Source organism: Perca fluviatilis, chromosome 17, assembly GCF_010015445.1.
Source record: "Perca fluviatilis chromosome 17, GENO_Pfluv_1.0, whole genome shotgun sequence".
NCBI classification, from domain to species: domain Eukaryota; kingdom Metazoa; phylum Chordata; class Actinopteri; order Perciformes; family Percidae; genus Perca; species Perca fluviatilis.
In genome coordinates, this window is record NC_053128.1 from 31,523,366 (window position 1) to 31,546,476 (window position 23,111).

Genomic DNA, 23,111 nt, shown 5'->3' on the forward strand with positions numbered 1-23,111 from the left:
TACGCAGTTCACCCGTCGGTCTATAATCCGTGGCTATCTTAATCTTTTCCCCATCTTTGTTTTGCACCTCTTAAACGCTCTTCTGTGTTCCTCCGTTCTTCATTGACCGCCACTTTTACTGCTCTACTCTTTTAATTGCTCACTTTCTGTTTCACTTCTTTTATCACAATTTTTCAATCCTAAACTGTTGTCTCCTACAAAAAGACACAAACAGGAACACAATCATGAGGATTAAATGTATCATTCTAGTTCACACTGTGTCTCTGCTTCCTTTACACACACAGACACACACACTCTCTCTCTACACTCTCTCTCACACTCTCTCCCTTTTGCTTCACACACAGACACACACACTTCTCTTCTTACACTCTCTCACACTTTCTCTCTCTCTGCCTTCACACATTAGACATTACACTCTCTTCTTAAACACTTTCAAACACTCTCACACACACTCTCTTCTTTACACTCTCTCTTCTCATATCTCTCTAAACACTCTTCTTCTCACACTTCTCTCTTCTTTACACTCTCTCCACACACTCCCTTTCTCACACTTCTTACACTTTCTCATTTCCTACATTAATAGACACACACACTTCTCTCAAACACTTTCTCTGCTTCTCTCTACATTAATTCTCTTCTTTACACTCTTCTCTCTTACACTTCTCTTCTTAAATGATTTCTCTTATGACTCTTTACACTTCTCTTCTTTACACACACTCTTACACTCTTTCTCTCTTACACTTCTCTTCTGCCTTTTAATCCCTTACATTACCACACACCACAATTAATACCACACTTCTTAAACACATTATACCTCATCACACTTCAAACACATTACTACTACCACTTTCATTAACTTCGACACACTTCTTGTTCTAAACACTAATAATTAATAATAATAATAATTCTTTACACACTCTCTGTTCCTTCGGTTCTTCATTACACACACATTACTTTCATATTAATACCACACTTCATTACCAATATTGTATCAATTACTTCACTTCATTAATAATAATATTTTCGCAGGAAGAGGATGAATGGTTTTTCGGATTCTCGTCACACCTCTTGAAGAGGTGGCGGTTAAAACGCCAAAGATTGGCGGAACAAAAGCTCAAACAAAACCTGGCGGAATTCCTATTTAATTAGTATCATAAAGTAATGCAAAATCGCTTTGCACGACAGAAGGTTTGAATGTTCGTCTGTTTCACTGCGGTTAAGGGCATACTGCTACCATTTTACTACTACTACTGTTACTGTTGCTAAGCATTACATTACTTTACTGTTGTTGTTGTTGTTAATAAGTTACTATTACTACATTGTTGCTGTTGTTTCATTAATTTACTGTTACTGTTGTTGTTGTTGTTGCTACATTGTTGCATTGTTGCTGTTGTTAAGCATTGTTACTTTACTACTGTTACTGTTGTTGTTGTTGTTAAGCATTGCTACATTGTTGTTAATATTGTTGTTATTACTGTTGCTGTTGGTTAAGGTTGTTAAGTTACTGTTACTACTTTACTGTTGTTAATTGCATTTTCATTTACTATTTTACGGCTATTTCGTTTCATAAGGTTAAGCATTGTTACTGTTGTTAAGCATTACTGTTGCTATTTTACTGTTACTTTTCATTTCGTTACTTACCGTTGTTATTACTTACTACTGTTGTTACATTGGCATTTACTATTAAGCAGCATTTCGTTACTACTAAGTACTATTTTACTACTACTTTCATTACTATTTCATTGTTGCTGTTGTTGTTGTTACTGTTACTGTTGTTGTTGTTGTTACTGTTACTATTGATTACATTGTTGCTAAGCATTGCTACTACTTTGTTGTTGTTATTTACTGTTGTTATACTACTGTTGTTGTTGTTGCTACTGTTACTACTTACTGCTGTTACTGGCATTTTCATTTCGTTTACTACTTACTTACTGTTACTTCGTTGCTGCTAAGCATTTCAATTACTTTTTACTTTACTGTTGCTAAGCAATTACTGTTATTTTTTACTTCGTTATTTTATTTCGTTGTTGTTAATTTTCTTTACTACTTTCATTGTTGTTAAGCATTGCTGCATTTCATTGTTAAGCAAGTTATCGTTAATTACTGCTACTTTACTTTCGGTTACTTTACTTTGTTGCTAAGCATTGCTACTGGCATTTTACTGTTAATTTCTCGTTACTTTCTGTTACGCTAATACTGTTGTTGTTACATTACTGTTGTTGTTACTTTCTGTTACTTTACTTTCATTGTTGTTAAGCATTTTACTTGTTTACTGTTACTTCATTGTTGCTGTTACTGCTACTACTGCTGTTGCCACTAAGCATTGTTGCTGGTTATACTACTACTGTGTCGTTACTATTGCTACTATTAATTACGTTGCCATTTACGAGCACATTACATACTGCTGCTGTTAAGCTACTGTTAAGCATACTGATACCATTACTGCTAATTTACGTTGCTTTCAGTTACATACTGTTACGTTAAGCGTTACTTTACTGTTGACTGTTAATTACGGCGCTACTAATAAGCCCCATTTACTTCACTTACTGTTGACGCTACTTTCATACTACTGTTGTTGTTACTAGCCATTGTTGTTACTGTTAAGCATTTACTAAGCGTTACTCTAGTTACGATTGCTACTACTCGCTACTACACTGCTATATGTTACTACTTCATACTTTACAACTGTTACTGTTGTCATGTTACACTACTGTTGCTGTTAAGCATTTAGCACTACTCAATTTGTGCCTACACTTACTGTTGCTGCTAAGCATTACGTCACGGGCTGCTCGCTCCACTACCGCTACCACCGCTACCACTGCTACGCTACCACCGCTACGCGTGCGCTACTACTACCGCGCTGCTACTACCACCACTACCGTGCCACTCTACCGTCTGCCACTACTACCTAGCTTCGCCGCTACTCACTCTGCTACGCGCCGCTACCACTCTACTACCGCTACGCTGCCTACTACTACCGCTACCACCGCTACTACCGCTACCACGCTACGCTACCACTGCACGCTGCGTACTACTACCGCTGCTGCCGCTACTACTCACCACTACCGCTGCTGCTACTACTACCGCTGCTGCTACTACTACCGGCGCTGCCACTACCGCTACCACTGCCACTACGCTACCGCTACTACCGCTACTCGCTGCGTTTACTACTACCGCTGCTGCTGCCACTACCACTCACTACCGCTGCTACCGCTACGCTGCTGCTACTACTACCGCTGCTGCTGCCGCTGCTGCTACTGCTGCCACTGCTGCTGCCACTACTACCACTACCACCGCTGCGCTACCGCTGCGCCAAGTACGTTGCTACTACCGCTACCGCTGCTGCTACCACTACTGCTGCTGCTGCTACTACTACTACCACTGCTGCTGCTACCGCTACCGCTGCTGCTACTACTACTACTTACCGCTGCCGCTACCGCTACCCTGCCGCTACTACGCGCGCTAACTACCGCTACTACCTGCTGCTACCGCTACGCCCTAACTACTCCGCTACTACTACTACTACTACTGCTGCTGCTACTGCTGCTGCTGCTGCTACTACTACTGCTACTACTACTACTACTACTGCTGCTGCTACTGCTGCTACTGCTACTGCTGCTACTGCTGCTGCTGCTGCTACTACTGCTGCTGCTGCTGCTACTACTGCTGCTGCTACTGCTGCTACTGCTGCTGCTGCTGCTACTGCTGCTACTACTGCTGCTGCTACTACTGCTACTGCTGCTGCTACTACTACTGCTACTACTGCTACTGCTGCTGCTGCTGCTACTGCTGCTGCTGCTGCTGCTACTACTGCTACTACTGCTGCTGCTACTACTGCTGCTGCTGCTGCTACTACTGCTGCTGCTGCTGCTGCTACTGCTACTGCTGCTGCTGCTGCTGCTACTGCTGCTGCTGCTACTACGCTACCGTTACCGCCGCTGCTACTAGCTACGCTACCGCTACCCGCTGCTACTACCGCTACCGTTACTGCTGGCTGCTGCGCTGCTGCTACTGCTGCTGCTGCTACTGCTACTGCTGCTACTACTGCTACTGCTGCTGCTACTGCTACTGCTACTGCTGCTGCTGCTGCTGCTGCTGCTACTACTGCTACTACTACTGCTACTGCTGCTGCTGCTGCTGCTGCTGCTGCTGCTGCTACTACTGCTGCTGCTACTACTGCTACTACTACTGCTACTGCTGCTGCTGCTGCTGCTACTGCTGCTGCTGCTGCTACTACTGCTGCTGCTGCTGCTGCTGCGAGCACATCTCCTCACTGTCCTCACCATTCGCTAGCCGTCCCCTGAACACACCATGTAAAACATTTCTGAGCCCTGTAGACAGATGAGTGAAACTAGCGTATCTCTGCTCTTCCAAAGCCACCAGAGACTATAACAGGGCTAGGTTTTGGGCAAGTAAGTAGGTAGGTTGGGTTAAAGGATCAGTTCAGGGCCTGTATTAGCTAAATTGTTGGAGGTAGTTAAGCAACATAAGATAAAGACACTAATTAAGGAGTCCAGTAATGACTAAGTAGTAAGATGTAGGCTAATAAGGTAAATCTTTCGAGTAAGTTAATGAAGACTGTTCTGTATTTTGGTAAATGGTTGGTAATCTTAAAGTTAGGCTTAGGCCACCAGACTCCTTTGACAAAAACAGTAATTTTACCTCGCAGGACACAGGAGTTGCTGCTCTACTGCTGCCTCCGTCGGTTAGTTAGTTAGTGTTATTGTGTGACTTAAGAGCTGCAAAGAATAATCGATTAGCTGTCAACTATTAAATAAATCTCCAACTTTGATCATCGATAAATCGGCTCGTCATTTTTCATGATTTATTTGATAAAACTTCTCTGATTCTAGCTCCATAAATGTGAATACTGTTCTAGTGTCTTCTCTCCTCTGTCACAGTAAACTGAATATCTTTGAGTTGTGGACAGAACGAGACATTTGAGGACATCATCCAGAAAATGATTGACGTAGTTATACGTTGCAGCCTTACATGACTTTGGTGGGTTTTTTTTTAAAGGGTTAGGAACAATGAAAACTAACCAACTAACTAAACTAAACTAAACTAAACTAACCGATGGAGGCAGCAGAAGAGCAGCAACTCCCGTGTTCTGCGAGGTAAAAATTACCGTTTTTTATCAAAAGTAGTCTGGTGGCTTTGAAGAGAGCGGAGATAACAGCTTCATTTCCATGTCGTAACGGGCTTTCTGACAGCCAGGTAAAGCAGTGAAAACACTCTAAATATAGCGCCCACTTACACTGATATACATATACATATTTACGCCCAACAGGAAAGTGATCTTCTCTATTAGGAGTCAACAAATCTCTTGTACCACAGGGCATGAAACAGAGGAAAGTGTGTGTTGTACCAACAGATTAAGGGTTGACCCGTGCAGGACAATCAGAACACGCAGTGTGTGTGTGTGTGTGTGTGTGTGTGTGTGTGTGTGTGTGTGTGTGTGTGTGTGTGCCATGTGAGCCCTGAGGTGCAGCTTAAGAGCTTGGGTCGCTGAGTTAACTGGATGTTCACACACGCTGAGAGACACACACACATACAAAGAGACATACGGGAAAAAAAGCACACTCACCCCCCCCAACCACACACACACACAACAAAAAAAAAAAAAAAAAAAAAAAAAAAAAAAAAAAAAAAAAAAAAAAAAAAAAATGATTCTTGACAGCTTGCCTCCGTCATCACAGCAGGTGAAGAAAGAGAAAAGGACGCGCACACTTTTCAGGAGGCGGCCCTGAGGCACACGGGAGGAAATGGAGAATGAAATTGGAATTCGTGAAGACGTAGGAGGATGACAAAAGGTGTGCTCTTCCGAACACAAAAGGGAGAAAAATGTCTGCGGCGCTACTGTAACGTCACACAGTTCTTCTAATGTTGCTGTTCTGCCTCATCTCTTGATCACCATCGTCAGATTTGTACTCTATCAGACAGGTGTGGCAACAAACAAGCTGTTCCTCATTATCATTTAAAATTGGATCTATAAGTGTGCCATATGTTTTTCATGTAAGCATACACCTATGGATGTATGGACTTATGACTGTGGATACTACAGCTGCTACATTTGCTCCTTGGTCTGTTTTATGTTTTATGTTATGTGCCTTGTACTGTTTTTGTCTGTAAAATGTACAAAAATGTCAATAAATACACGGTTTAAAAACAAAATTTGGATATATAAAATGTTGAAAAATTGTGAAAAATATTAGGGCTCAACCTATAGGCTGATACAAGACCTATAGACTAATACAAGACCTATAGACTAAAACAAGACCTATAGACTAATACAAGACCTATAGACTAAAACAAGACCTATAGACTAATACAAGACCTATAGACTGATACAAGACCTATAGACTGATACAGGACCTATAGACTGATACAGGACCTATAGACTAAAAAACACATATAGACTAATACAAGACCTATAGACTGATACAGGACCATAAATACAAGACATATAGACTAATACAAGACTTAGACTAATACAAGACCTAGAACTAATACAAGACCTATAGACTTATACAACCATATACGGACCTATAGACTAAAACAAGACCTATAGACTAATACAAGACCTATAGACTGATACAAGACCTATAGACTGATACAGGACCTATAGACTGATACAGGACCTATAGACTAAAACAACACATATAGACTAATACAAGACCTATAGACTGATACAGGACCTATAGACTGATACAAGACATATAGACTAATACAAGACTTATAGACTAATACAAGACCTATAGACTAATACAAGACTTATAGACTTATACAAGACCTATAGACTAATACAAGACCTATAGACTAATACAAGACCTATAGACTAATACAAGACTTATAGACTTATACAAGACCTATAGACTAATACAAGACCTATAGACTAATACAGGACCTATAGACTAAAACAACACATATAGACTAATACAAGACCTATAGACTAATACAAGACATATAGACTAAAACAAGACATATAGACTAATACAAGACCTATAGACTGATACAAGACATATAGACTAATACAAGACCTATATACTAATACAAGACCTATAGACTAATACAGGACCTATAGACTAATACAAGACCTATAGACTAATACAAGACATATAGACTAATACAAGACATATAGACTAATACAGGACCTATAGACTAAAACAACACATATAGACTAATACAAGACCTATAGACTAAAACAACACATATAGACTAATACAACACATATAGACTAATACAAGACCTATAGACTAATACAAGACATATAGACTAATACAAGACCTATAGACTAATACAAGACCTATAGACTAATACAAGACCTATAGACTAATACAAGACATATAGACTAATACAAGACCTATAGACTGATACAAGACATATAGACTAATACAAGACTTATAGACTAATACAAGACCTATAGACTGATACAAGACATATAGACTAATACAAGACCTATAGACTAATACAAGACCTATAGACTAATACAGGACCTATAGACTAAAACAACACATATAGACTAATACAAGACCTATAGACTAATACAAGACATATAGACTAATACAAGACCTATAGACTAATACAAGACCTATAGACTAATACAGGACCTATAGACTAAAACAACACATATAGACTAATACAAGACCTATAGACTAATACAAGACCTATAGACTGATACAGGACCTATAGACTGATACAAGACATATAGACTAATACAAGACCTATAGACTAATACAAGACCTATAGACTAATACAAGACCTATAGACTAATACAAGACATATAGACTAATACAAGACCTATAGACTAATACAAGACATATAGACTAATACAAGACATATAGACTAATACAAGACCTATAGACTAATACAAGACCTATATACTAATACAGGACCTATAGACTAATACAAGACCTATAGACTAATACAAGACCTATAGACTGATACAGGACCTATAGACTAAAACAACACATATAGACTAATACAAGACCTATAGACTAATACAAGACCTATAGACTAATACAAGACCTATAGACTAATACAGGACCTATAGACTAATACAGGACCTATAGACTAATACAAGACCTATAGACTAATACAAGACCTATAGACTAATACAAGACCTATAGACTAATACAGGACCTATAGACTAATACAGGACCTATAGACTAATACAAGACCTATAGACTAATACAAGACCTATAGACTAATACAAGACCTATAGACTAATACAAGACCTATAGACTAATACAAGACCTATAGACTAATACAAGACCTATAGACTAATACAAGACCTATAGACTAATACAAGACATATAGACTAATACAAGACTTATAGACTAATACAGGACCTATAGACTAATACAGGACCTATAGACTAATACAAGACCTATAGACTAATACAAGACCTATAGACTAATACAAGACATATAGACTAATACAAGACCTATAGACTAATACAAGACATATAGACTAATACAAGACCTATAGACTAATACAAGACCTATAGAATGATACAGGACCTATAGACTAATACAAGACTTATAGACTAATACAAGACCTATAGACTAATACAAGACCTATAGACTAATACAAGACCTATAGACTAATACAAGACCTATAGACTAATACAAGACCTATAGACTAATACAAGACCTATAGACTAATACAAGACTTATAGACTAATACAAGACCTATAGACTAATACAAGACATATAGACTAATACAAGACCTATAGACTAATACAAGACCTATAGACTAATACAAGACCTATAGTCTTACAAGACCTATAGACTAATACAAGACCTATAGTCTTACAAGACCTATAGACTAATACAAGACCTATAGTCTTACAAGACCTATAGACTAATACAAGACCTATAGACTGATACAAGACCTATAGACTAATACAGGACCTATAGACTAATACAGGACCTATAGACTAATACAAGACCTATAGACTGATACAGGACCTATAGACTGATACAAGACCTATAGACTAATACAAGACTAATGACTAAGATAATTTGCTAAAAAATAGGGCTGTGCAATTAATCGAAATGTAAATCGTGATTATGATTTCCGCTCCCAATGATAATAAAAACAGAATAATCGAGAAAAACAATTATTTAGCTCATTACGTTTTGTTTTAAATAGGAAAAGTATTGAGGCAAATTTCACAGCTGTGTTTTTTTTTTTAACAGTTGATTTATTTAACTTTTTCCACTGTTTTTTTAAGTTCAATAATTGTAAAATCATTCCAGTAGGGCTGTGCTCGATTGAAGAAATTCTTAGTCGAATAACACTCATTCAATTGTACCGACTAATCGATTAGTTGATTTAATCAACAGATCTGTAAATCTGAGTTTCTCCACAAAGAGTCGTGCTAAAAGCACCACTTTAATTCTTGTGTTTACCAGAGATGTGCTCGTACGTTTCTTGGAAATAAGTCATTCAGCATGAAAAAAGCATCAAACATGACTAATGGACTAAAGAAATCTAAGTTGACTAAGACCAAAACAACCGATTAGTCGACTAATCGTGTTAAATTATCGTGATTTCAATATTGATAAAATAATCGTGATTATATTTTCCATAATCGAGCTGCCCTACTAAAAAAAGTGACAAAAACTTGACAAAAGTGACAAAAAATGCCGGAAAAAGCGAACAAAGACACCGACAAAAATTACAGGCGAGCCAAAAGTTACTGTCCACCTAACTTGATACAGCGGGCCGCTTCACAGTTTGAGAAGGGGCCATATTTTGGCCCGCAGGCCTCGAGTTTGACGTGTGTGCTCTAGTTGATTAGTCATTTCTTTATTTATGTATTTGGTTTCGCGCTGTCGGTCGGACAAAAACAAACAATTTGGAAAGACGTCACTTTGTGATCTGGAAACTGTGTTTTTCCACTGCTTTCTGACATCATCTTACAAAAACTAACAAACGATCGATTAATCCAGAAAACGAGCCCCCCCCCCCAAAAAAAAATCAATCAACAGTGACAACAACCAGCCATAAAAAGTCACCAGGCCGTGTAATACGCACCTCCTCTCCTTGCTGTTTTCAGTAGGAATGAATGAAAATGAACTGACAAGCTTCTGACGCGGAGCCACAATATACAATATCTCACAAAAGTGAGTACACCCCTCACATTTTAGTAAATATTTCATTATATCTTTTAATGGGACAACACTGAAGATCCAGGATACTATGCATCCTGATAAAGTTCCCTTGGCCTTTGGAATTAAAATAGCCCCCACACCATCACATACCCTTCACCATACCTAGAGGTTGGCATGGGGAACTTTCCATAAAATCATCTCTCAATGCAAATCAAACCAGCTATTAGGCTAACTGAAATAAAACCAAAACCAATCTCTAGGTATGGTGAAGGGTATGTGATGATGTGGGGGGGGGGTATGGTGAAGGGTATGTGATGATGTGGGGGTATGGTGAAGGGTATGTGATGATGGGGGGGGGCAAGGGACCTTTATCAGGATGCATAGTATCCTGGATCCATGAAATAACTGGCCTTTAAAAATAAACATCTGCCTGCCTCTATGGGAATCTAACATAGGGGTGGACTGACTTATGTTGCCAGCGGTTTAGACATTAATGGCTGTGTGTTGAGTTATTTTGAGGGAACAGCACATTTACACTGTTATACAAGCTGGACACTTAATACTTTACATTGTAGCAAAGTGTAATTTCTTCAGTGTTGTCCCATTAAAAGATATAATGACATATTTACTAAAATGTGAGGGGTGTAACTCACTTTTGTGAGATACTGTAAATGTGTTTTTGCCACAACAAAAACACATTTGATTAACGTTATGGAGGATCGTCTGCAAGCGAGCAGCAACACGCCGGCCGGCCGGCCGGGGAGCATTACACGCATATCTGGAGTCTGAGTCACGCTGCCTGTGATCCTACCTCGCTTCAGGAAAGACAGCGCCCGGTTTAAATTTAGAGCGCTCACAGACGAGCACACTCAGCATGTAGCTGTATAAAAAAAAAAAAAAAAGGGAATTTTTAGGCCAAACTGAGACGTTGAGATACGATTAGATAAAACAATGAAAATCAGTACCTGTGTGTGTGTGTGTGTGTGTGTGTGTGTGTGTGTGTGTGTGTGTGTGTGTGTGTGTGTGTGTGTGTGTGTGTGTGTGTGTGTGCGTGCGCTGGATCTGTAGGTGTGATTTAATGCTGCGCTTGATCTTTTCCAGGATGACAACCAATCTCTTACCCAGCTCACCCTCACGCGCACAAAAACCTCCCGGCTATTTATAGACTGGGTGTAAAGCAGAAGCATAAAAGAATGAACTTTTTACCCCAAACAACAATACGACAGAGAGAGAGAGAGAGAGAGAGAGAGAGAGAGAAAGAGAGAGAGAAAGAGAGAGAGAGAGAGACTGTTGAACTGTTGAAATCAGCCATCTCACGCACTGCTCAGTCTCTTTCTCGCCCGACTATTTCTTTCCAAGAAGCTGAGCTCTCGGAGAGAGAGAGAGAGACAGTTTGTGAAATGTGTCCGCGTGCATATGTAAGCCTGTGTGCTGTACATTCAGTGTGTCTAACGGGCGACATTGAGCACTGCCCTTGCGTTTTCTTGGCAGGACACTCTGCATGTCTTTGTAGGGGGGGAGAGGGAGGGTGAGAGGGTGTCATCGGGGCTGACAGAAAGCACACGGACAGCCCCGTCTGACTTTCAGGAAGACCGATGTTTAGTCGTTTTATTGTCAACTAACTGGAACTAAACTTGAAACCCATTTTTAAACCAAATAGAAAAAGCAGCTTATTTGTAACTTGGCATGGGGCCGGTATGAGATCCTGGTCAAAATGTAAAATTAAATTATCTTTTTCCAACGTTTTGTTCAGTTTTTTCACATTTTTGTCACTTTTTTCAGTGTTTTTTGGCACTTTTTCTCCACGTTATATAGGTCACTTTCTTCGTTTTCCAAGCTTTTTTCAACGTTCTATCATTTTTTTCCTTTTTCAAATGCTATATGCTATTGAATAAAACACCCAAATTCATTTTAAAAAGTAGCGAACTTGATCATTTGTTTTACTTGCGCACAGCGTTGCAGGGAACCGTCCACGTTATTTCTTTTGACAATTTGGTTGAAAGAAACCCAAATTTATGATATAGAAACTTTTTGAAAACATCTATGATTTTGCAACGTCTGGGTGCATTGAACACAGTATATTTTATGTTTCAACACACTGCACACTGGCAGGGAGACGGATTTCTAAACTGCACTGTGTCTTTGACGAGTCCTGAAGAAACAGCTCATCCACAGGAACGGTATTACGGAAAATGTTTTTTGAAACCGTGACTTTTATAAAACCGCGGTATATCTTGAAAGCGGTAACCGGCCGATGCCTTTTTGTAACTTAATGTAGCTAACTAAAGGTTATGAAGCTGTAAAAGGAGCAGAATAATTACAAGGAGAAGTCTAACATTTTGGGATTATTCACTCTCTTGTCCGAGAGTGAAAGAGTAACTACGTGTCTTTGTCTCTAAGTGACTGATGGGAACAGCAATCTTTGAAGCTGGTCCAGTTTGAAGCGAGACGAAAACAAGCTGCAGTGCAAGTTAACGGGCAATTGTGCAATTTTTTGCCGCTGACAGACTCAGATTATTATTCTAAGTGTGTGACAACATTATGGGATGGATCCCTACAGAGATAGACCTTTTAGTTAAAGAGTAAGATCCTTTTAGTTTAACAGGAAACAGCCCCCAAATCACCATCACCAAACTCCACCAGACTCCATTCATAATTTTCAGAAAGAATTATGCCATCAGGAGAGTGAGAGCCTGTAAAAGCTAATCGAAACATGCTATGAACCCCATTTTTTTTTTAGCCTATATTTTGTCTACATTTTAACTAATTGTTACCATAAAAAGTATGCAGAATTTACTATTAGCAGCTCCTGTTTGCGGTTCATCCACGGACGTACAGTAAACTATCGCTGGATTACTTTGAGACTGGAAAAAACTTAAAAACACGATGATTCTCAGGCAAGTTCTGAAGCGTTTTTTTTCCGATGATTTCTAAGCGGATTTATCTGCGTTTATCCACGATGCACATCGGAGATAATGACATCATCTGGAAGTGTAGGTCACACTGAATTATATCAACGAGTTCCATGTCTTTGTGTTCAGATTTCACTGAGTTATGACTGAGATGGAGTGCGATTATTTACTCAAATTCACCTCCTGCAGTGCGTCTTTGCATGAAGAGAGCGGCTGTATCATATAAAGACGTAGCAAATGTGATATCTTTCACTTATGCGGAGCATTTGATGCAGCGCCTTGTGCTACAAAGTGACTCATTCGGTGCTTATAGAGCGGCATCCCTCACCAAACCACATATACTAGATCGAGTTACCTGCCCCCAACATCTGAGACCTTAACGAGGACTCTAATTTAGCCTGCGTGTGTTTTCGAAAGATGAGGATACACTTTGAACTGTGTTGACACAGTGCTGTGCCTCACATGGTACTTTCAAACGAATGACTAATATGCTTTTATTTTGGAAATTCGCGAAGCTCTCTGACAACACACAGGTGTTTGGGAATCAGTTTAGGCCGGAGACATTCAAGTACCAACACTGACTCATGTTGTCAGGGGTGGGAACTCTTTGTTTACCTACGTATGAAATCTATAAAATCAGTCCTTCCAGAAAAATGCGGAGTTGCGGGAAAAAAAATCCTTGATTATGCGGCACATTTTTATAAAAAGAAATGCGATGGAATATGCGGGATATTTATGCAATTTTATGCGATGAAATTGCGGGAACTTGCAAAAACTGCAGTTTGATGAAAAAGACTTTGGCTGATTATGCGTTGAATTATGCGATCGCATAATCGCGTTTTTCTGGAGAGACTGTAAAATGCCACGACACTAGTTTGTTATTCTCCAACTAATTTATCGATTAATATCGCATATTTTCTCCTATCGTGCAGCCCTAGTTCCCATCAGTCACTTAAGACACAATAAAACATGGAAATATTGGGTCCATTTTGAAAAACACACAGAAGTTACCCTTTAAAGCAGGGGTCTCCAACCTGTCTTCATCTAAGGGTTACTTTAAAATAACGAAAGTGGCCAAGAGCTACTTGCATCACATCGCTTACATTTATTTACACAACACACATAAGCTGAATTAAGCTACCGTTTGCCGAAATTGCAATAGCCAAAGCTTGTGAAAAATCTCAATGTTCTTTTAGCCCACATAGTTATAGCTACATCCCTGAAAATATTCCCATCTGGGTCCATGTCTGGGTGTGCATAGGGCCCCCAAAATGGCTAAATCCGGCCCTGACCGGTAGAATTGTCCACAACACATGTCCATATGACCGGTACACTTCATTTTGAGGCAAAAACATTGGGAACCACTGGCGCGAGGAGATGGAATTTAACTCTAAGCCCTGAAGAAAACAATAATAAAGTTTCTGAGTCCAAACTTTCTCCAACTATAACATCTGTTTAAACAAACTCTGTTTAATTCTCTTACCAAGCGTTGCTGTAGAAAAAGTACTTTTATTCTTTTATTCCTCCGATGGTAAGGACACGAAACTTACCGACTGTTTTCACCACTCTCTGCCGGGGGAGAAGTCGACCGGTCCGCGGCTCCGAGTCCGCACAACGCCCGCTAACAGAGCTCCAGCTCCGGGCTTAAAAAGACTTAAAAATCCCTAACCGCAAAAGCAAAGCTATAGCTGAGAGAAAAGAGGGGCTCTGAGGAAAACGGGTTAATGCTGACACGGAGGATAAAGTTGTGAAGAAACGGAGAGCTTCTCGAGACTTCTTTATCGGATGTGAGGAGAAGTGAAAGGCTCCGCGCGCAGACTTGAGAGGGATTATCCCGCTTCTGTTTGTTTCCTGTTGTATATGGCGTGTCAAACCCGCATCACACACACACACACACACACACGCACGCGCGCACACGCAACCCACGGAGGGATAAACGCTTACCTCTCTCGCTCAGCCTCGCGTGTGCCTCTGCGTCACTTTCCTACTCGCGTGTCTCCGTCCAGCGGTTCAGTCCATCCGGGAGTCTCCTGTCCTGGAGCAGCACGCGCTTCGCAGGCACGTCAGCGAAAAGCACCTGGATGGACGTCATCATCACAGACACGCACGCACGCACACGCACACACACACACGTGCACAAGCACGCGCAGAAAGAAAGACAGAAACACAGAGGAAGACTCGTGAGATAGTTTTAGCAGTATAGCAGAATGTAACTAAGTGCATTTGCTCCAGTAAGTTCTAAAGTAAAACATAGAAAAAGTGATAAACATGTTAAAATAAGGACTAAAAAGGCACCCAAAACATCCAAAAACAGATGGCAAGTTTGCGTTTTTTTGAGCTTTTTTTAAATCGCATTTTCAAAGTATGTACGCATGTTTTTTCGGCCATTTTTTTCGACGTTTTTGTCGCATTTTTCGAGTTTTTTAAAAATGTTTTTGCGCTTTTTTTCAATACATGCAGACATGTACACATAGCAGGACCTCTCTAGATAGGCTAATTGAAGCTCTCATTTTCCTGATGATACTTACAGACTTTAACTTGTAACAGAGTATTTTCACAGTGTGGTATTAGTACTTTAACTTAAAGTAATAAAGGGGTGAATACTTCTTCCACCGCTGGTTTTTAGATTGTGTGAAATAAAGCAGAAAAAAAAACTGAAGAAAGTGAATTAATAGGAAGAAACCCATTTTCTTTTTGTAGTTAATGTTCATTATTTTGGGTTTTTTAATTCATGTTTCCAACAGGTTGATGGTCTCCAAACTGAGAACAGAGACATTTCTACAGAGAGCCAGTTCAGCATCGCCTCTCAGTGGAGACTGATGAAAGTGCAGCTTTCCTTTTCACTTCACTTCATCTTTGTTCATTCAGTAATGTTCACACTAGGGCTGCACAGCACAATATATATCGGTTTATTTTATCATCATCACCATCATCATCGCGATATCAAACTGGCGCAATCGACACATCGCAAAAGGCTGCGACACATCGTGAAAGACACTCGGAGAAAGAAGTGCTGCCTTTAGTGTTTCAATCAATGTTCAATTAGTGCTCGATTGTGTTAAAAAAACACAGATAAACTCAATTACAGTACAGTACCTTCTCATTCAATGCGTTTCCTTTTTATTTTCATGACTATTTACATTGTAGATTCTCACTGAAGGCATCAAAACTATGAATGAACACATATGGAATTATGTACTTAACAAAAAAGTGTGAAATAACTGAAAACATGTCTTATATTTTAGATTCTTCAAAGTAGCCACCCTTTGCTTTTTTATTAATAAGGGAAATAATTCCACTAATTAACCCTGACAAAGCACACCTGTGAAGGTAAAACCATTTCAGGTGACTACCTCATGAAGCTCATTGAGAGAACACCAAGGGTTTGCAGAGTTATCAAAAAAAGCAAAGGGTGGCTACTTTGAAGAATCTAAAATATAAGACATGTTTTCAGTTATTTCACACTTTTTTGTTAAGTACATAATTCCATATGTGTTCATTCATAGTTTTGATGCCTTCAGTGAGAATCTACAATGTAAATAGTCATGAAAATAAAAAGGAAACGCATTGAATGAGAAGGTGTGTCCAAACTTTTGGCCTGTGCTGTAGTTCACTAAAAGAGAGTTGGAAATGATTTCCTTTCATTTGTTTTAAACTCAACATGCGGTGTGGTGTGTTTCGGCAGAATACCGAAAGCTGCAGAAATGTAGAACACTTTAATATCTGTTTATTTGTCACGTGTTCTCTCGTTATCAAGATATTCAACAACATTTTCGCCAGGGATACACAAAAATCCAAGATTCGGCCAAATATTTGGGCTTTTTGACGGTGGTTCGGTTTCTGCTGAACCTTAGAATTCGTTCCCAGAGGAGCCGAACCCTACGCTTTGCACTCGGCGCGCTACGCTGGTCGCCGTAACGACGGCGCCGTTGATTACGGGAAGGTGTTTACGTAGGTGGAGCGTTCAGTGCAGTAGGCTGTGAGGAAGTGGACAATATGGATCTGGTGAGCAGAACAAGTTGTTGTTTGGCAGAACTTTCAGTCAGAAGAAGGCCATTCAAGTCCAGCTACATGTTCAATCTGTTCAATGCTGATTGGTCTGGTGGTGGCGAGGACCCTAAACTATACACAACATGGCCGCCGTTACAACATCTGGTACGAAAACATCTGAAAGAATACGAGTTGTGCATGAAGGAATCTCCAGACAGCAGCCAGAATGCAGCAACTTGAGGTACAGAAAAGGAAGGACAGTCCCTGTTTACTTCATTCATGAGTTTACTGGGTTCATGGACTGAGGATGGGAGGAGGAGTCAGCACCATCTCTACCAGGGGGTTCAGGATTCAGACCAACCCCAAAAATCTGGATTCGGTGCATCCCTAGTTTTCGCATATATTCCTCGTATCCTGCAGCCCTCTATAGCAGTGTTTCTCAAATGGGGGTCCGTGTCCCCCTAGGGGTACTCTGGAGGACTGCAAGAGGTACATGAGATATTTAACTAAAATGTTTAATAGTTACGAGGCTGTTGTCCAGAACATTGTTCCTCTTTATGTAGACTTTTTTTTTCCTACCAAAAATGTGACATTTGTGTCGCCTTCTTCGGACCTAATCTATCCTTCCTTCCTTCTATCCTTCTACTTTTTACAAGTTTCTCGCTTTTTGCTTCTTATGTCACTGTTTTGGAAGATTTTGATACTATTTTAACCTTTTCTTGCCTTCCTTCCTTCCTTCTTTCTACCATCTTTTTTCCAAGTTTTTGTCTTTTTTACAGTTTTTGTCTCTTTTTCTCATCAGCATTTAAATGTTTTTTTCAGTTCCAAGGCTGTAGATTAGTAAATTTATCGCTGACAGCGCTGTACTGTTCCTCTTTATATAGACCTTTTTTTTCTACCGAAAATGATCAGCGCTGGTCAGGGGGTTACTTGGCTTAAAGAAACAATTCAAAAGGGGAACATTATTGAAAAAAGTTTGAGAAGCAGTGGTCTAGTGAGAGGTGCTTTAGAAAGAAAATGAGGTGCCGCCAAAGAACTAAACGGGGATCTTCCAGATTACAACTGATCATTATGCTTTAGATACGTCAGAGAATAAAGAAAAGTGTTTCCTCAGAGTCCAAGAAAATAACTATTCCCATTTGAATCCTTGACTGGAGCTTTGGCAGGTAAATATTTGGTATTTTTGCTTTTAAAATGACTTTCATGGTTAATCAAGGCTAACTTTTTTTTCCAAAATATGCAAAATGCTTCACTGTAAAGTCTGTAAATGTCCGACCAACAGTCCCAAAACCCAAATATATTCACTTTTTTATTGTAGAAGATTAAGAAAAACCAACACATGGAACCAAAAGTTAAGCTGTAGTCAGTACATCTTTTGGTATTTTTGCTTAAAAAATTACTTATTTATTATAAAATATTTCCAAAATGATAAAAAATATCCTTATTTTTGTCCGACCAACGGTCCAAACCCTAGTAAGTAACTAGTAAGAAACTACTAAGTAACTAGTAAGAAACTAGGTAACTACTAAGTAACTAGTAAGTAACTAGTAAGAATCTACTAAGTAACTAGTAAGAAACTAGTAAGTAACTAGTAAGAAACTACTAAGTAACTAGTAAGTAACTAGTAAGTAACTACTAAGTAACTAGTAAGTAAGTTACTAGGGCTCCTTACCCCTAGTAAGTAAGTAAAGTTTATTTCTAGAGCACATTCAGAGCTTGATGGTGTTTCTTGCCCCCAACGTCTCCTTCCAGGCAGCGCTGCAACCGCTGACTTCAAGGCACCTAACCCTAACCCTAACCCTAATCCTAACCCTAATCCTAACCCTAATCCTGTTTTAACCCAAACCTAACCCTGACCCTTTTTTTCTGTCTTACTTACATTTTAAGAATTGTATTGGATTTTTTGTCTGTCTCTAATATATAATCTATATTTATTATTATTATTATTATTATTATTATTTTTTTACGAATTGAATTACTTGCCTCAAGATTTTAGCATAACTATACACATGCCATTGGTTTTATTCATTTTACTAACAGTTTGGTTTTATTTATATGATGTATTTTAAATTATGTTATTTATTGTGTGGCACTTTTTTATTTAATTATTTTATTTACTTATTTTTTTACTTCTTAAAGCACTTTTAACATAGCACTTATTATTAACCCTGAATGGTATGTGTATGGATATTTTTAACCTCAAGAGCAAGTAACGCAGACAGTATTTCATTTTTCAATTTAAATAACATGGTTTTAAGATTATAATAGTTTATATTTTAAATGGGGACACCAGGCTTTTTTATAATTTTATTTATCACACGACTGTGTTTTTTTTATATATATTTATTTAAAATATTTTTAATTTAAATTGTTATAATCTTCTGGGAGAGATCCTAATCCTAATCCTAACCCTATTCTTCATTTTTAACCTCAAGAGCAAGTAACGCAGACAGTATTTAATTTTTTAATTTAAATAACATGGTTTTAAGATTGTAATAGAGTTTATTTTATATTGGGACACCAGGCTTTTTATAATTTTATTTATTACACGACTGTATATATGTATGTAGGCATGTGGGTGTTTTTTATTTTATTTTTTTATTATTATTTTTCTACCTTGATATTTCTCTGGGAGAGACACCCGAGTAGTTGTGGAGTTGACCTTTTATTTAAAGTTTTAAATTCCCGCTGTCCTTCCTTTCCAGTGGTTCTTTTAACCTCCTTTTAATATCTGGCCATTTTATTTAAATAGCCCCATCTTTTTTATTTAACCGAACCTAGTTTTTTAAGGAGTTCTTTAAAGTGTTTTATTCACACCAGTGGTCCCCTTGTGCCCGTGCCCCTCGCAGCACCCATTCAGCACCTAACCCTAACCATAACCAGTGCCTAATCCTAGTGCTTTCCAGGCAGCGCTGCCTGGAAGGAGCCATTGGGGGAAAAAACCACACCGATAAACACACCGATAAACACACCGATAAACACACCGATAAACACACCGATAAGCACATTTAAACGCGGCTCAAGCGGCCCAAAGTGCTTTACAAAAAGCACTAAGTCAGCTGTAAGAAAAAGCTAAAAGAACATCCCAACGACAACAACACACAGCCATTCATCAACACAGAATTATCCACATAACAGACTGGAAGATAAATGTGTTTAAAAAAAAAAAAGCCAGCGAGTAGAAACCAAAATGTGTCTGTAGCCTGGGGCTGCACAAGAGATATCGTTTCTTTATCGTCATCGCCAGGGTTCAAAATTAACTTTTTCGTCCAGCAGCCAAATGGCTAGTGAACGTTCAAAGTCTACCAGCCACTCGACATATTACCAGTGGTTTTTTTGGGCTGGTGAGTGAAGCAAATGTACCAGCCACTTGCATATTTTAACAGCATTTGGCTGGTAGGTGGTGCTAATTTCGAACCCTGGTCATCGCAATATCAGCTGGCGCGATATACACATCGAGAAAGGTTGCGACATATCGCGATACACACACACAAAGAAAATATCAGTAGAAAACGGCACTTTAAAGTGTATCTGTTGGTCTTATTTAGTGCTGCCTGTCGTTGTCTATTCAATATTCAATTTGTAAACTAAAAGAATGTCAGAAATTATTATTTGTTATAAATTCAACCAGCAATTTGTTGTATTTTAAAAGACTACTGAAAGCAACAGAAAGGCACAACTCAGTACACTCTAACAGCCTTTAATTTATCGCAAATTATATCGTTATCGGGATATTCAACAACGTTAACGCGTATTTTCCTCATATCGTGCAGCCCTACTTTAGCCTAGATTTTAAAAAACAGAAATGGAAGAAGCACATCTATATGTTATTTTTTAAGATAATTTTTGGGACTTTTGCGCCTTTATTTTGACAGGACAGCTAGGTGAGAAAGGTGAGAGAGAGAGAGAGAGGGAAGACATGCAGGAAATCGTCACAGGTCGGATTCGAACCCTGGACCTCTGCGTCGAGGCATACACCTCTCAGTACATGTATATGTGCGCCTGCTCTACCCGCTGAGCCAACCCGGCCACAGCACATCTATATCTAACGACAGCTGGTGAATGATGCCTTCTTCCTTCTCCTAACAAGTTTCCTGAAGAGATTAAAAACCATCAGCTTCCATCTACAACTTCTGTTGCGGTCTTGTAAACATGTTTTGCTCTTTGCTCCAAAAATATTCCACGTTTCCTGGAGAGATAAAGACCCATGCATCATCCATCCATCCATCCATCCATCCATCCATCCATCCATCCATCACCAACCATTCGTCCTGCAGCAGCACACAAAGAGTCAGTGTTTAACCCCTTGTGTTGTCTTCCAGTCGACCTGCAACTTTGTGCTTTTCATTTGTATTTTATTAGTGTTCAGCGTACACAAATTTCAATTATTCAGGTTCTATGACAAACCACATACTTATTCAAAGTATAGAGATAAAAGGATGAGATAAACAAACAGATATATATATAAATGAACCAACAAAAATTACACCGTAATAACAAAACTATAAATAAAACAGGGAGACATCACTTTCAATATAATGAAGAAGTACAGTCTGAGACCATTTTTCGGTTAACATGAGCTGTAATCCGCTCCATTCTGTAGATTTCGGTTACAATATCTCTCCATGAAGCAATAGTTGGGTACTCTGGTAGTAGCCATTTTCTAGTAATAGCCTTTTTACTGGCCACCAGCATTGAGGTATATTTCCATGATATAGAGTCTTAAAGTCCAAAGAAATGTCCTCACTGAATATGGCCTGTAAAGCATGGTGTATCGCCTTCCAGAAGTTTTTAATGTCGGGACAGTCCCAGAAGATATGGTAGTGATTTGCGCTTTGATATCCACACTTCCTCCAGCAAACAGGGATGTTATTGCTATGATGAGAAGATTGAGATGGTGTAATAAAATATCTTATACTATTTTTCCAGTTAAACTCTCGCCAGCTCAAATCTGGGTCGAAATTTCAACAATGTTGTTGTTCTTTTTCTACAATTTTCTCGAAGTTTTTCGATTTTATTCCAATTTTTTTGTCACGTTTTTTTTTTATTATGTTTTTTGTTGGTTTTTTTATGTGTTTTTTCTCACTTTTTCCAAATTTTTTTGGTCACTTTTTTCAGCATAAAAAATAAATAAATATGTTTTTGTCAATTTTTTAACGTTTTTTTTGTCGCTTTTTTTGATGGTTGTTTTTCTCACTTTTTCCCCCAATTTTTTGGTCACTTTTGGCGATGTTTTTGATGTTTTTTTTGTCGCTTTTTCCAATTCTTTTCATCACTTTTTTCAGCGTTAAAAAAAAATAAGTTTTTGACGATTTGTTTTCACATTTTTCGTAGCTCTTTCCACCGTCCTTTTGTCAAAGTTCTGGTATAGAAAGTTTTTGTAAACGGGTCAAATTCGACCCAAAGACAACAGGAGTGGTTAAGGGAAGTTTTTCCCTGCCACCAAATGCATGCTCTTGGGGGGGGAAGACATTTTGGGGTCTTTGTAACTTATAGAGTATGGTTTAGACCTGCTCTATCTGTAAAGTGTCCTGACATAACTCCTGTTACCATTTGACACAATAAATAAAATGTAATTCAAAAATTCAAAAACTCACCAGTGCTTTTTGTTCTGGTCTTCACCTGGAAGCTCCCCCAGCAGCTCCAGCTGTGGGGTTTGGATCAGCCAATCCCTTGTATCAAACAAGACAAGATCTCTTTTTTTTTTTTAAAAAAGATGAAAAAAGGAAAGTGAAAGAAAGAAAGAAAGAAAGAAAGAAAGAAAGAAAGAAAGCAGTGCTATTAAGCCAGGCCAGCTGGCTTAGAGAAGAGGGAAGGGGGGGGGACCCAGAGAACTGGGCTGCGTTCGGATCTGAGTTCAGTCCGCAATGAGCGGAGGTAGCCTACAATCATCAGACCCTGACGCTCAAACAACCCCCCCCCCCATCTCTCACACACACACACACACACACACACACACACACACACACACACACACACACACACACACACACACACACACACACACACACACACACACACACACACACACACTCGGTGACCTCCTGTGTCCGAGCTGCCGGTCTGTGGAGGAGTCCTTTCACCTGTC

General features: G+C 39.1%; 1 long non-coding RNA gene across 1 annotated transcript; it reads right to left on the reverse strand.

The window, feature by feature from the left end:
* Positions 1 to 5,684: 5,684 nt before the first annotated feature.
* LOC120545159 lies at positions 5,685 to 22,931 on the reverse strand. The gene is made up of 3 exons (XR_005636628.1): positions 22,621 to 22,931; positions 14,584 to 15,110; positions 5,685 to 5,746 (listed from the first exon to the last, which is right to left on the reverse strand). It is a non-coding gene; the product is annotated as an uncharacterized LOC120545159 (long non-coding RNA).
* Between the last annotated feature and the right edge of the window lie 180 nt (positions 22,932 to 23,111).